This window comes from Chrysemys picta, chromosome 3 (assembly GCF_011386835.1).
Source record: "Chrysemys picta bellii isolate R12L10 chromosome 3, ASM1138683v2, whole genome shotgun sequence".
NCBI lineage: Eukaryota > Metazoa > Chordata > Testudines > Emydidae > Chrysemys > Chrysemys picta.
In genome coordinates this window covers 197,843,061-197,855,885 of record NC_088793.1, presented here as the reverse complement: position 1 = coordinate 197,855,885, position 12,825 = coordinate 197,843,061, and the positions used below count along the sequence as shown (strand labels likewise).

The 12,825-nt window shown below is 43.1% G+C and overlaps 1 long non-coding RNA gene across 1 annotated transcript; it reads right to left on the bottom strand.

Moving 5' to 3' along the window:
* Positions 1-948: 948 nt before the first annotated feature.
* LOC135982563 (uncharacterized) lies at positions 949-11,292 on the bottom strand. The gene is made up of 3 exons (XR_010599975.1): positions 11,200-11,292; positions 10,207-10,278; positions 949-3,667 (listed from the first exon to the last, which is right to left on the bottom strand). It is a non-coding gene; the product is annotated as an uncharacterized LOC135982563 (long non-coding RNA).
* Positions 11,293-12,825: the final 1,533 nt, after the last annotated feature.

Sequence of the window (12,825 nt, the reverse complement as noted above, 5' to 3'; positions counted from 1 at the left end):
TAGAGTCTTGCACCTTTCCTGGTATTCTTAAAGAATTGCAGAAGAGCTTTTTTAATTGGGCCCCATTTTCCTTGTATTCATGATAGATGAGGCAAGGAAATTTTTGTTACTTTAGGTATGTTTACATTGCGATTAGATGCCTGCAGCTGACCTATGCCAGCTATCTCGGGCTAATGGACTCAGGCTAAGTATTGTTTAATTGCAGTGTAGACTTTCAGGCTCAGGCTGGTGCCCTAGTTCTGGGACTCTGTGGTGGGGAAGGTCCCAGAGCTCAGGATCTAGCCTGAACTCGAACATCTATACCGCAATTAAACAGCCCCTTAGTCCGAGTCCTGTGAGCCCAAGTCGGCTGGCATGGTCCAGCCGCAGGTTTTTAATTTCAATATAGACATGGGGAGGAATAGCTCAGTGGTTTGAGCATTGGCCTGCTAAACCCAGGGTTGTGAGTTCAATCCTTGAGGGGGCCACTTAGGGATATGGGGCAAAAATCAGTACTTTCTCCTGCTAGTGAAGGCAGGGGGCTGGACTCAATGACCTTTCAAGGTCCCTTCCAGTTCTAGGAGATAGGATAGGATACCTTTTAAGACTTCAGAGTGTTCTATATAAACACCTCCTTTCACTGGTACAGTCTTTACAATCCCAAAGGATATGATCTACCATTTTCTGGAATTTACATGTTATACATAATCCATCTCTGTGCATGCTAATTAGAAATAAATTGTTATTTAATCCACAATGCCCTGGTAGAATTCTAAATAGATTCTCTTCGCTCTTCCTCTTAGGGCCTTGTATTATATCAGCATTTTCAACTGTTGGGCATACTTCTTGGAACATCTCCCCCTTCATTCCTACCATTCCTTCCTTAGTTCATTTTTTATTAGCTGTTTAAATTCCAGTTTGCTTAAGGGGGTTCCTAGATCAACTTGTTCATGATTAATACTACTTTTTGCCTGCCAATTCATGGCCTGCTATCCCTACATGCACCGGGATCCATGCTATTACAATTGTACCAGTTCAGTTGTTAGCAGGAATATTTCATTAAGAATATCTTTTCTGCTGTCAGACTCACCATTTCAAATTGCCTGCAGCCCTGATAAGGAAACAGACAGGATGGCCATGCCGGTTGGCCGCACATCTAAAGTCCAATTTATTGCTAGCATACTCCCTGCTAGCTTGGCCGTAATGATAGATACAAAGTTAGTTAGCCTTATGGTTTCTTGAGTCCTAATGAGGGCACAGGGAAAGCTGTTCCCACTCTTCCTGTTCATCTTTGGAGCCATCTGTATGTATATATATGCCAATAGTGTCCACACTTATCATAGTGTATTGGTTTATTATATCTTGTATATTTATCATACTAATCCTCTTATTTCATTATGTAATTCCATGTCTATCTTTAGGGGAATGGTTTTCCAGTGATAAGAGTATTTTGCTCTAGCTCTAGATTTTGGTCTTTCAATCCCTTCCTTTCATTAGGTTCCTTTATCCACTTTTATACTCCACTTACATAGGGGATTTTAGTTTTTGTCCTACCCTGGCCTTCACTTAACCCCCAACCATCATTATGTATTAGCTTCGTGTTGTCATCTTCGCTATTACCTAGTGTTTTGGTCCCAAAAGTTAAATCTAGGAGCTTCATTGTAAGAATAACAGGCATTTTCCTGCCTGTCATCTGTAGTACACACAGAGGTATAGTAATGAAGGCACCACATGCGATACACAATGCCTGTGCTTGGATATAGTCTAGTTTTCTTAGATTTGTATTCTCTGCTGACTTAAAGGCCTGGCATCCATACTCCGTAATCGCTCGCTACTGTTTTCTTATCCATTCTCGAGAATGTTCCGGAGATACTTTTGAGTAAGATAATTCTACCTTTGCACTTATCTTCAGTATAGTCCCTCCAAGTCAGCTTGTTATTAAATAGCACACATACAAAAATTGTAATTTTTCATTATATTTATCTGTTGGCCCTATAGATACAATTTTACATCTTTTTTGGATTTCCCTTGTTGTGAAGATCATTCCCTTAGTTTTATCTATGGAGAATTTGAAGCCTCATTTGTTTCCCCATTCTGCACTTCTCTTAAGTGCATCATTGATTCTTCTGGCGGTGCTTTCATCGTTTCTGCTTTTGCTCCACATGGCACTGTCATCCAAAAATAATGTGATCCCCATTCCTGTACGGTTAGGGAGGTCATTTATCATGATGTTAACGAGGGTAGGGCCACCTATACTCCCCTGTGGAGTTCCATTTGTAATTGAAGATACATTGAAAAAAGTTTTCCCTATTCGGACTTATATAGTTCTTTTGCTTAAGAAGTCCCTTATCCATCTGAACCTTCTTCCTATAATACGTATGGAGGCCACTTTATGAAATAATCCCGCTCTCCATAACACATAACCTCATAATTATCTTTAATGAATGTTCTTTTCCTCACCCTAATTTCTATCCTCAGTTCGCCTTTGTTACAAACTTTTTGATACATGGTGGCTAGAATTTCCACTTTTTTGTTGTTGGAGATTATTACTCCATGCCCTTCAACCACACAACTTGATATTATATGGCTCTTACTCTTTATTCCATTCATTTTCCTAATTTGTTTCTATGCCTCTGGTGTCCTGCAGTTCTCCAGTTTTCTCTTTTTCCCTTGTTATAGCCCTTTGGGCAACTCCCTTACTTTTCTTCTAGTTCATTAAGTCCTTGCTATTTAAGGAACTTTTTGTTGTTTTATATGCCTAATTCCATTCTCTAATTAACATTGCACATTCCTTGTAGCACCATTTTGCCTATTTTTTAAGTAATGTCCGTATATTTGCTCAATCTCACACACACATGCATTAGATTCCAAGCAGGGATATTATCCTCATCTTCAGTATTTCCTTTTACTTGAGAAGTAATTCTAGGCAGGAAGTGGTCACTACCCATTCCCTCCTTTCTGTAAATTTCCCAGCTGTATCTACTTGCTATGGTGCCAGAAGCTATTCCCAGATCCAGGCATGAGAGGCTTCTGTCATCTGTACTGAATCTGGTAGCTGCTCCATTGTTTAATATTACTAAATTATTCTCTTCAAAGAATTGCTCTAAACATTTTCCATTTTTATCATTTTTCTAAACGTTGCACAATCTTTTGCGATTATTCTGATCACTGCAGATCATCAATAGGCATGTGGCATCTGCAGTTAATGCTTTCTGATCCATAACCTCTAGTTACATGCATGGATTATAAACAGTATCAAGTTTTAGAGAGACAGAATTATTTTGTGTCAGTATCTCAATATCATGATACTCGATGTTTAGCTTTTTAACCTCTACTTCAAGATAGTTCAGGTTCTTCTTAACAAAGGTACAGATACCCCCACTCTGTCCTATTTCTCTAGCATGTCTATATATACACCATATGCTGAGATTTTGTAATCTAGTTTTTCTATTAGCCAAGTCTCTTATGTGCATATTATATCAGGCTTCACATCAAGAATATTTTCTTTAATTCCTGCCCATGCACTATTCGTCTATGGGCACTCCTGCTGAAAATAGACACCGCCGTTCTTTTAACCTTCAATATTTCTTCGTTAGGAAAGTATGAAGTCATTCCACTGATTGGTTGCTAATCTATAGGTACTTTTCAGCAGCTTTCATTATGATTCTCACAGTCTCGGTTTTCTTTCCTGTTTGAGACATACAATTTATTACTTCTATCATCAACACAATGAATCTGCTTCTGTAAGTAGTATGTCATATCCTTTTACCCCAATGTTACTGGTTACTTCCTTCCCATTAATTTATAGCTGGCTATTTGCTTTCCCCCAGTTTTCTTTTTTCTTCTTTTAGTTATCCCCTAGCAGCTTCTGCATATGAGATGTTATTAGTAATTGGGGGGGGGGGGGTAATTCTCTAACTTGCTTTTCCTCAGTACACCTTCCATATGCTGAGCTGCATTTCCCTCCACACTTGCAACATTCTTGTTCTGTCCCTTCCTCACAATTCTCATATAACTGTTCACCGCCACTCTTACTGCAAACTTACTTTTCCTTTGAAATGATCTGCTACACGATCAAATCTTTGGATGCTGTAGACTCTCACAGGAGGAATATAGGGCTCTGTCCAGAATATCTGATACCCTAACGTTACTGTCGGATAGCTCCCTTCCCTTAAATATTACCAGGACATATTATTGCCTCTTAGCAGTTATCACCTTATCCTCATCTCTTCCTTGCTCTATTTCCTCTTCTGACATCTCAGTTGGTGCACACCGTATACTAGCCCTCCTGTTACAGTGAAGAATTTTGGTAGCTGACAGCTTATTTTTTTATATTACCTAGCATTTTTGTCTTAGGGAGTTTCCCCACTTGTTCTTTGTTTTTACATTTCACTAACAAGTCTCCACAAAGTAGTCTCTTAGCCCTTGCTAGATCTCCAGCACTTCTTTTGATCCTCTCTGCTACCCTCAGGGAGTTGATATCCCTGATCCCTATGTCCTTGCCTATGGATTCTACTATTATGCAATTCTGCTCATTTCCCATTCCTGCCCTCCTATTTGCTGGTCCCTTTTCTGGTTCTAGAGAATCTACCCTTTTCTTTTTCCGTGTTTGCATCCAGTCTTCCTCAGTGCTTTCCCTGTCGTCATTGTCTAATCCAGTTTCAGTTTAATTTGTGATCTCTTCCATCTTATTTTGCCTAGGCTGTCGACCAAAGCATTAGCCAGCCACAGCTATACATGAAACTGTAGGGTTGCAGAGAGACGTACCATCATGTAATCCTAGGGTTAGCGTCTTCCACTGATTTAAGCCAGTGGTGCATGGTCTGTCACATAGAGCAAAGGATTTCCCAATGAGGCATCTACAGCCCACTTCACCACCAGGGCCTCCTTCTCAGTCACAGAGTAGGGTATTCTTTTGGGTGAACAGCTTCCTACTAAGGTAGAGGACAAGGTGTTCTTCTTCGTCAAAGTCCTGGGGAATCATGGCCCTAAGTCATACATCCGAGGTGTCAGTCTGCAAGATAAATTGCCCTGAAAGATCCCAGAGAAAGGGGACTGGCTCCCAACTTTGCTAGTCCTTCAGAGTTCTGAAGCCTTATTCACACACCTCAGGCCACTGAATTTTTCTTTGGAATTGTGTCTTTCACTAGGTCCATCAGCAGCACCATAATTGTGGCAAAGTTTGGCACAAAGCTTCTACAGTAGCTGGCCAGGCCCAGGAAGTGCTGCACTTCTTTGTTTGTGGCTCGGATAGGGCATTGTGCTAAGACTTGAACTTTACAACCAGTGGCCATAACATTCCACCTCCTCCCCATCAGCCTATAGCCCAGATAAATCATTTCCTAGTTGGCAGTTAGTCCCACCTCCTTGACGGTCTGCAAGACAGCAGTAACATGCCTTGGAATGTCGTGCCAATTATAGCTGTATATGACAATATCATCGACGTACACTGGGCACATTCCCATAATGGTGAAGTACTCCATCCATCAGGTATCAGAAGGTGGCTGTGGATACATGAATACCAAAATAATATGATCTTGAATTGATAGTGGCCAAAAGATCTCCTTTGCCACCAGAGTCACAAGAGAAATCTGCCAATACCACTCTTGCCCTGACAAAGGGGAGATATTTGGTGGCCACTAATCTCTCCAGAAACTTGTCCACTCTAGACCTAGGATATGTGTTGAATTGTGATAGCTCATTTATTTTCCAGAAATTGATGGGAAAATTAGTTGATCCATTCAGCTTTGGTACAAGTACAATGGGACTCCTCCACTCACAAGGGCAGGGGTTGTCAAACTTTTTTTGTTCCCGCCCCCTTTGAAAATATTTTAGGCTGTGATGAAATCTCCTCCCTTCCCTCGGCCCCCCCCCCCCCAAAAAAGTGATTGCAAATTACTGTACATACTCATACAAGCACTGAATGAAGCATGTCATTATTATCCCTGCCATCAAAGGCACTGAAACCTTTTAAAAATGTGTAAAGCAACAGTTTTCAGGACTAAATATGTCGACATTTAGTGACTGTGGCAATAATTATAACATTGTCCAAATTGGTGGTAATAATCATAACATTGTCCAAGGATTGTGGTTTATACACAACTATATACAAATTAAATATCTGGACACAATGCGAGGGGTGCAGTTTTGATAAGGTTACCATACATTTGGGTTTTCAGGGATATCACCTCTTTTTTGGTCCTCTGATCTCTGTCTGGGCAGATTTTTGAAATATTAAAAAAAAAAAAAAAAAATGTCCATGATGTTTCCTTGCCTTCGGAGGTGGGCAGCCAGACAGCAGCATCTGGGATTGCCATCCTTCCTCCAGTGTTGCTCCTGGCAGCGGCGCTTCCTTCAGAGCTGGGCGCCTGGCAAGCAGCTGCCACTGTCCAGGCGTCCAGCTCTGAAGGCAAGGAAAAATCATGGACATTTTTTCATATTTCAAAAAATCCACCCAGGCAGAGGACAAAAAAAGTGGTCATGTCTGGGAAAACCCAGATGTAGTAACCCTACTCACAAACCCCCTATAATAGCCTGGTGACTCCCAGTTTCAGAAACACCGATTACAAGGGAAGGGAAAGTGGGACTTACTTGAGTGGGAAACAGGATGTGGCCAGGCCAGGCACTGATCCACCTGTGCACCCGGGGAAGGGGAGAGGTATCTATACCTCTGCATTCCGGAGGGAACGGTCTCTCTCAATTACTGATCTGCAGCTGCTGCACGGAGGCAGCAGAGGAGCCCGCTGCAATTACATGTGCCCCCGGAGCCCCACCATGCCAGGCTGGGTACCCCAGCAGCCTCAGGCTCCCAGTGAAGGCTGGCTGAAATCACCCCAGCATCACAACAGAGGCAGCCAGTGCACCAGCAAGAGCAATCCGCTGCGGGATCCAAAGCAGTGTGGCTGGTTTTCCCTGGCAGAGGCTTTTCTTTGGCCAGGGGAGGATGAGTGGCCCCCCTGGGGAACTGGGGGTTGAAGACCTAGCTGAGCTCTTCCCTCCCCCAGCCCCTCCCACTTGTGGGAGCATGCCTGGGGGTGGGGGGAGGGCAGCCTGACTCCAGCCTAAGTTCAGATCATTCTTCTCCTCTGGCTTCATTGCAACAGGATAACAATGGAGGTATCCCAGTGTTTACTCTGTCGTACCCATATGGTCAGGACACAGTTTTCTATGTTTCAGCAGTGAGTGTAGCTGGAAGAAATCACTAAGTCAGAGTCACCTTCTCTAGGTTGCTTTCCCTTTGTTCTACCCGTAACACATTCATCCCTCTCTTACTTTGCATCCCACAGCCTTGCATTATCGCTCAGGGTGCACTACACAGCCTATGCCTTTTTATCAGCGCTTTCGAAAAGCTGAGCCTGTACATCACTATCCCTGTTATTTCCTGCAAGTGTTCTCTGACAATGTGGTTTCCCTTCTGTGGGAAATATAAATAGCCGTATCTCTGGATGAAAAGCAGAACAGTGGCTTACTTCACGGTTATCCTCAATTGAGGCTCTCCCCATTACTAGCATGGGTTAGATTATGGCAATATTAGCAGTGGGATTTTAAGATTAACTTTTGTTCCAGGAGACTACGCAGTTCACATAAAACTACCAACCAGCATAATGAAGTGCTGTTTAACACCACGGCTGGCCTTCTTTTCAACATGGATGCCTGCGTGGCAAGGGTGTGAGCTCCCACCAGGCTAAAAATACGAGTGTGAGCGACAAAACCCTTTGTGACCTTCCTGTTGTTTTAAACAGGTGCTCGGTGCTGAATTCAAAGCAATGAAGGCAAAAAGAGGAAACCAACCGCCCTACATTGGAATATGTCAGAGACACCTTTTAATCCTCTCTTTATATATAGTGCTGCTTGGATTTGGAGGAAGGGGGGTGGGGCGGCAAAAGTCAGTATCCCACAGAGGTATACAATAATAAACAATTCTTTATTCAAACCCATACATTTCCATTGAAGTTACAATGTGCTCGTAACTTCATCAAAATTACTTTCATTAGTCTCATTAATGACACAAGGTCTTGATCAGACCCTGCCTCTGAGTCAGATAATATTTACATGTCCATTATTGGATGTGTTGCTTTTACCTCCTCCTTATACAATATATTGATATTTAGTGGATTGCTGGCTTCTAGGCTTGGAAGTTCAATAAAAAGTTAATAACAGAAGAAAAGGCGGGTGGGGGGAAAAAGGTGCATTCCCAGTGCAAACTAATTAACTACTGGGAAAAGAGTAAGGCATTATATCATCCAGATCATTAAGAAAGATGTAGAACAAAATCAGCCCCAAGACTGACCCCTGGGGCACTCTGCTTGATACCAGCTGCCAACTAGGCATCGAGCCCTTGATCCCTACCAGTTGAGCCCGACTATCTAGCTAGCTTTCTATCCACCTTATAGTCCATTCATCCAATCCATACTTTTTTAACTTGTTGGCAAGAATGCTGTGGGAGACCGTATCGAAAGCTTTGCTAAAGTCAAGATATATCATGTCCACCGCTTTCCACAGAGCCAGTTATCTCATCACAGAAGGCAATCAGGTTGGTCAGGCATGACTTGCTCTTGGTGAATCCATGTTGCTTGTTCCTGATCACCTTTCTCTCTTCCAAGTGCTTCAAAATGGTTTCTTTGAGGACCTGCTCCATGATTTTTTCACGGCCCGAGGTGAGGCTGACCAGTATGTAGTTCCCCAGATTCTCCTCCTTCCCTTTTTTAAAAATGGGCACTATATTTGCCTTTTTTTCTAATTATCCAGGACCTCACCCAATCACCACAAGTTTTCAAAGATAATGACCAATGGTCAGCAATCACATCAGCCAATTCCCTCAGCACCCTTGGATGCGTTAGATCTGGACCCATCAACTTGTGCATGTCCAGCTTTTCTAAATAGTCCTTAACCTGTTCTTTCACCACTGAGGGTTGCTCATTTCCTCCCCATACTGTGTTGCTCAGGACAGCAGTGTGGGAGCTCACCTTGTCTGTGAAAACCGAGGCAAAAAAAAGCATTGAGTACTTCAGCTTTTTCCACATCATTTGTCACAAGCTTGCCTCCCCCATTCATTAAGGGTCCCACACTTTCCCGAAACTTTTTCTTGTTGCTAACACACCTAAAGAAACCCTTCTTGTTACCTACACAAATGGTGAGGAAGAGGAAGGATGATTTCCATTTTCCAGACAGAGAACTGAAACTCTAAGGGCTAGATTCACAATGGGGACTCAGGTGTCCTGCCTTCTAGTGGAATTAACAACCCCAAGTGAGACACCTAGGCTCCTCATACAATGCAAGGTGGGAGTTGGGTATCTGAAAAAAAAGGAATTCCCAGGAGCCAGCATGCCGAGCTTAGGGAAGCTTCCTAAGCTAGCCAGAAGGAAACGCTGAGGAGAGAGGAGTGTGACTCTTCCCTCTCAGAGACGTAGATCCTAAGTCCAGGCCAAAGGGAGGTGCTCATCTCTGCTCAGGATTCACAGCCATGAACCCTCTCCTGGAAATAGGTGCCTTTGCTAGGTTAGTTCCTTCTCACAAAGGAGCAAGGAGTGGTCATGACCCCCTTAAACCCTGGTGCGGTTTCTCTCAAATCTCTCCTCTTCAAGCTGTTACATTTCGTATAAAATAATTGACTATTCATAGGGCCAGAGAGAGTGACTCGATAGTCTAGTGGTTAGTACGCACACCTGTTAGCCCCAGGTTCCAGTCCATGCTCCAATGAATATTTAAGTATTTTTATACAAAGCTGATCAGCTTCAAGAGGAGAAATTGAGAGAAGTGGCAATAGCCTGCTGGTTTGGGCCCCATCAGATATGTAGGAGACCTGGGTTCAAATCCATGCTTTATGTCAGGCAGAATGGGGATTTGAACCTGTATCTCCCACAATGTTGATCAGAGCTCTTACTGGTGGGGCACTGGGCACAAGGGAGGGGCTCAGTCTAGTGGGTGTGCTCTTGGGCTGCAGGCAAACCTGACCTTTGGTCAATGATCTCCTCCTCCTGGCAATCAAGAATGAGCCCAGTGCAGTCTATGTACCATGCCCAAACTTACAGATTTCAGAGGATGCTAGATAAAACCAGGGATGTCTCATTTCAACCTTCTCAGAACAGGAAAGATAGAGACAGAGCAAATGCGGTCATAAGAACTGCATGTTTGAGGGAGGATGGTACTTTACCATCTCATAGGAAATGTGACAAGGTGTCAGGTTCTATGTCCCTTCACAGTCACAGAGCTATTCTGCTGACTCACCTTGATAGATAGATCAGTCGAGACTCCAACCCAGGAGCGTGACAGATTCAGTCTGTTTGCATCAAGAAGGAACTAGGTAAACAAACAGAGGGAGATAGCCCAATTCAGGTGAAAGCTCGGGCAGAGGTTTATGTTTGTTGTTAATGAAACTAACAATAAAGGAAATCCTATCAACCGGAGCAGCCCTAGTTGTTTTGCCAGCCAGAGTGGAAAACATTTTCAGCACTTCCAACCTGAGCAGTAGAGCAAGAAAAACCAAAACAGAGAAGCTGGCCAATCAGAGCAAAGTGTTGGGGGAGGGGGGGGGGGAAGCTCAGCAGTACAAAGGTATGGCGCTTCCTGGAAGTTGGCACCCAGGACAATGGCCTTGTTCACCCACCCCTTGAACCAGACATGTGCGGAAAGGGGGTAAAGTGTGAACATTTCTATTCTGAATACCGCTAGATCCAAGTCACAACCCACGTTTCTTCCAACTCCTCCAGAACATCAATACTGTGAGACTTGTCAAAATTCAATTAGCAGATCCCTGACTGAAGGGGCAGATATCACACAGGTAACCAGTGCAGTCCAGAGCTACATAACCTGTCTGTTAAATAGATAGAAAAACTGCTCATAAAGAGAAACATTCAGCTTTGTTCCTGAACAGAGGGAATCTAGATTCCCCAAGATGCCCATTACCTGAAAGGAAAGGGTTCCACTAGTCATGACTTTGTGGCTGGTGGAGGAGAAGACACTGTTTCAAAAGTTCTTCATCACCAACAGCCACCCCAGAACTTGACTTCTTTCACCAGCAGTCTTTTTCCTCCGTTCGTGCTTCATCTGCCACTGGTCAGCTATATACAAAGGTGACCCATGAAGATGACAGAGAATTGTGACAATCTGCTGGGGTTTCCCAGAATTGTGAGTTACTGTGTTATCCCTCTCAGCCAGTGAAAGATTTGCTACTGCTAAGCTGTGTGACAACTCCCTGACACACCAGCTTGTCAGCCTTACCAGCAAACTCTTCAGGATTCTGCCAGTCCAAATCTTGCCTTGTAGGAAACAAAGAGTGAACCTAAACTCCAGAAATCCCCAGAGATGTCTCCCTGCACTGCCCAGCCCCCTTATGAGCACTCACAGAAGTTGTTTGTTGCTCCTTTAACGAGACAATACACCACAGCCTGTTAGCTTAACACACCCTTCCCTTCAATCAGTGCACTTAATTTTTTGTAGCAAAAGTAAAACAAATGTATTTAACAAAAGGACATCAGATGAAGTGATACTGAGTATAAGGATAAAGATAGACAGGGTTACAAGCAAACAAAAGTAAAAATACACTTTTAAGACAAAAGCCTGATTTAACAGATTAGAGTCTCTTGTTCTAAGAAGAGTTTTCCACTAGGTCTCTTTCTCAGCACAGCTGAACAGACTCTGTGGCCAGGACCATTCACAGATCTCAGAGTATTTATTCCTTTGTTTCTTCAGATAAAGGATGCCAAAATGGCCTTTTCTCTCTCCTTATATCTTCCCAAAGTTCATTGACCCTGCTTCAGGAGACAGGAAGGCTTCCTGGTTATTCAACCCCCATCCCCCATGGATACCTTTCCCCACTTGCTTTCCTGATAGTTTTGTTTACCTAGCAAGTAAATGTGCCTTCATTGTCTCTGCCTGATGACCAGTCTGGTTAGACAAGCAAACACACACTCCTTTGTCTTCTAGGGCAAATTGGACTTATACATTGCTTGTCAAACACCATTTAAGAATATACTTCTAGCATATATTTATAACCCTTTCTACATACCCCATACAAAGATTTTTAGGACTAGAACAATACCAGATTATATAAGACACCTATGATAGATGTTTACTCCCCACACTGGCCCTGAAAGAACTGAATTAGGCCAGGTGGGCCCAAACAGCTAATTAAGTGGCAAATGAGTGAGCCTTGATTAGCCAGAAGCTCACTTGTGATGGAACAGGTGGGGGCTTCTATAAAACCAGTAGGCTGGCAGTGGGTGGGGAGTAAAGTCTGGTTACTGGCAGTATTCACAATTGGTTCAAGGATTGTTAACAAACTTGTGTTCATAAAGAGATTTAGTAAATCTAGAAGTTTAGTAAAGCTGAGGACAGGGATTATACCTGAGGTTAGCATAGAGCTTTCCCAAACCCATTACAGAATCCCTCTCACTCCTTCACCCCCTGTACAGAGACTAAATACAATGGGTGGCCTCTCACAATGAGCCCAAGAACTCTGCAAGACTAGTGGTGATGGTGGCATTACCCTCTGCAGAGAGGTTGGGAAGAGGATGGGTAATGTGTTTGCCCCTCTTTCCGTTGTCCAGTAGAACTGGGCAGGCACGGATGGGACCTGACGCTGTACTCTGTTAATAATAATTATTATTATTCTAATAAATAACTAAAGGGGGGAGCCAGAATTCCAGGAACCCTGGTGCTCCCCAGAGCCTTGTACTAAACCAACAAATTACAATGGTTTGTTTGGTCTTTTAAATTGTAAGGGAGTTAGTCACTCAAGCAGAACCTGCTATAAACTTAGTTACTCTAAAAATTACAAATCAAATCTAAATTAAAATACCTTAAAGTTGGGACACCAGTCAACCAATACAGGAAATTCTAAAGCTT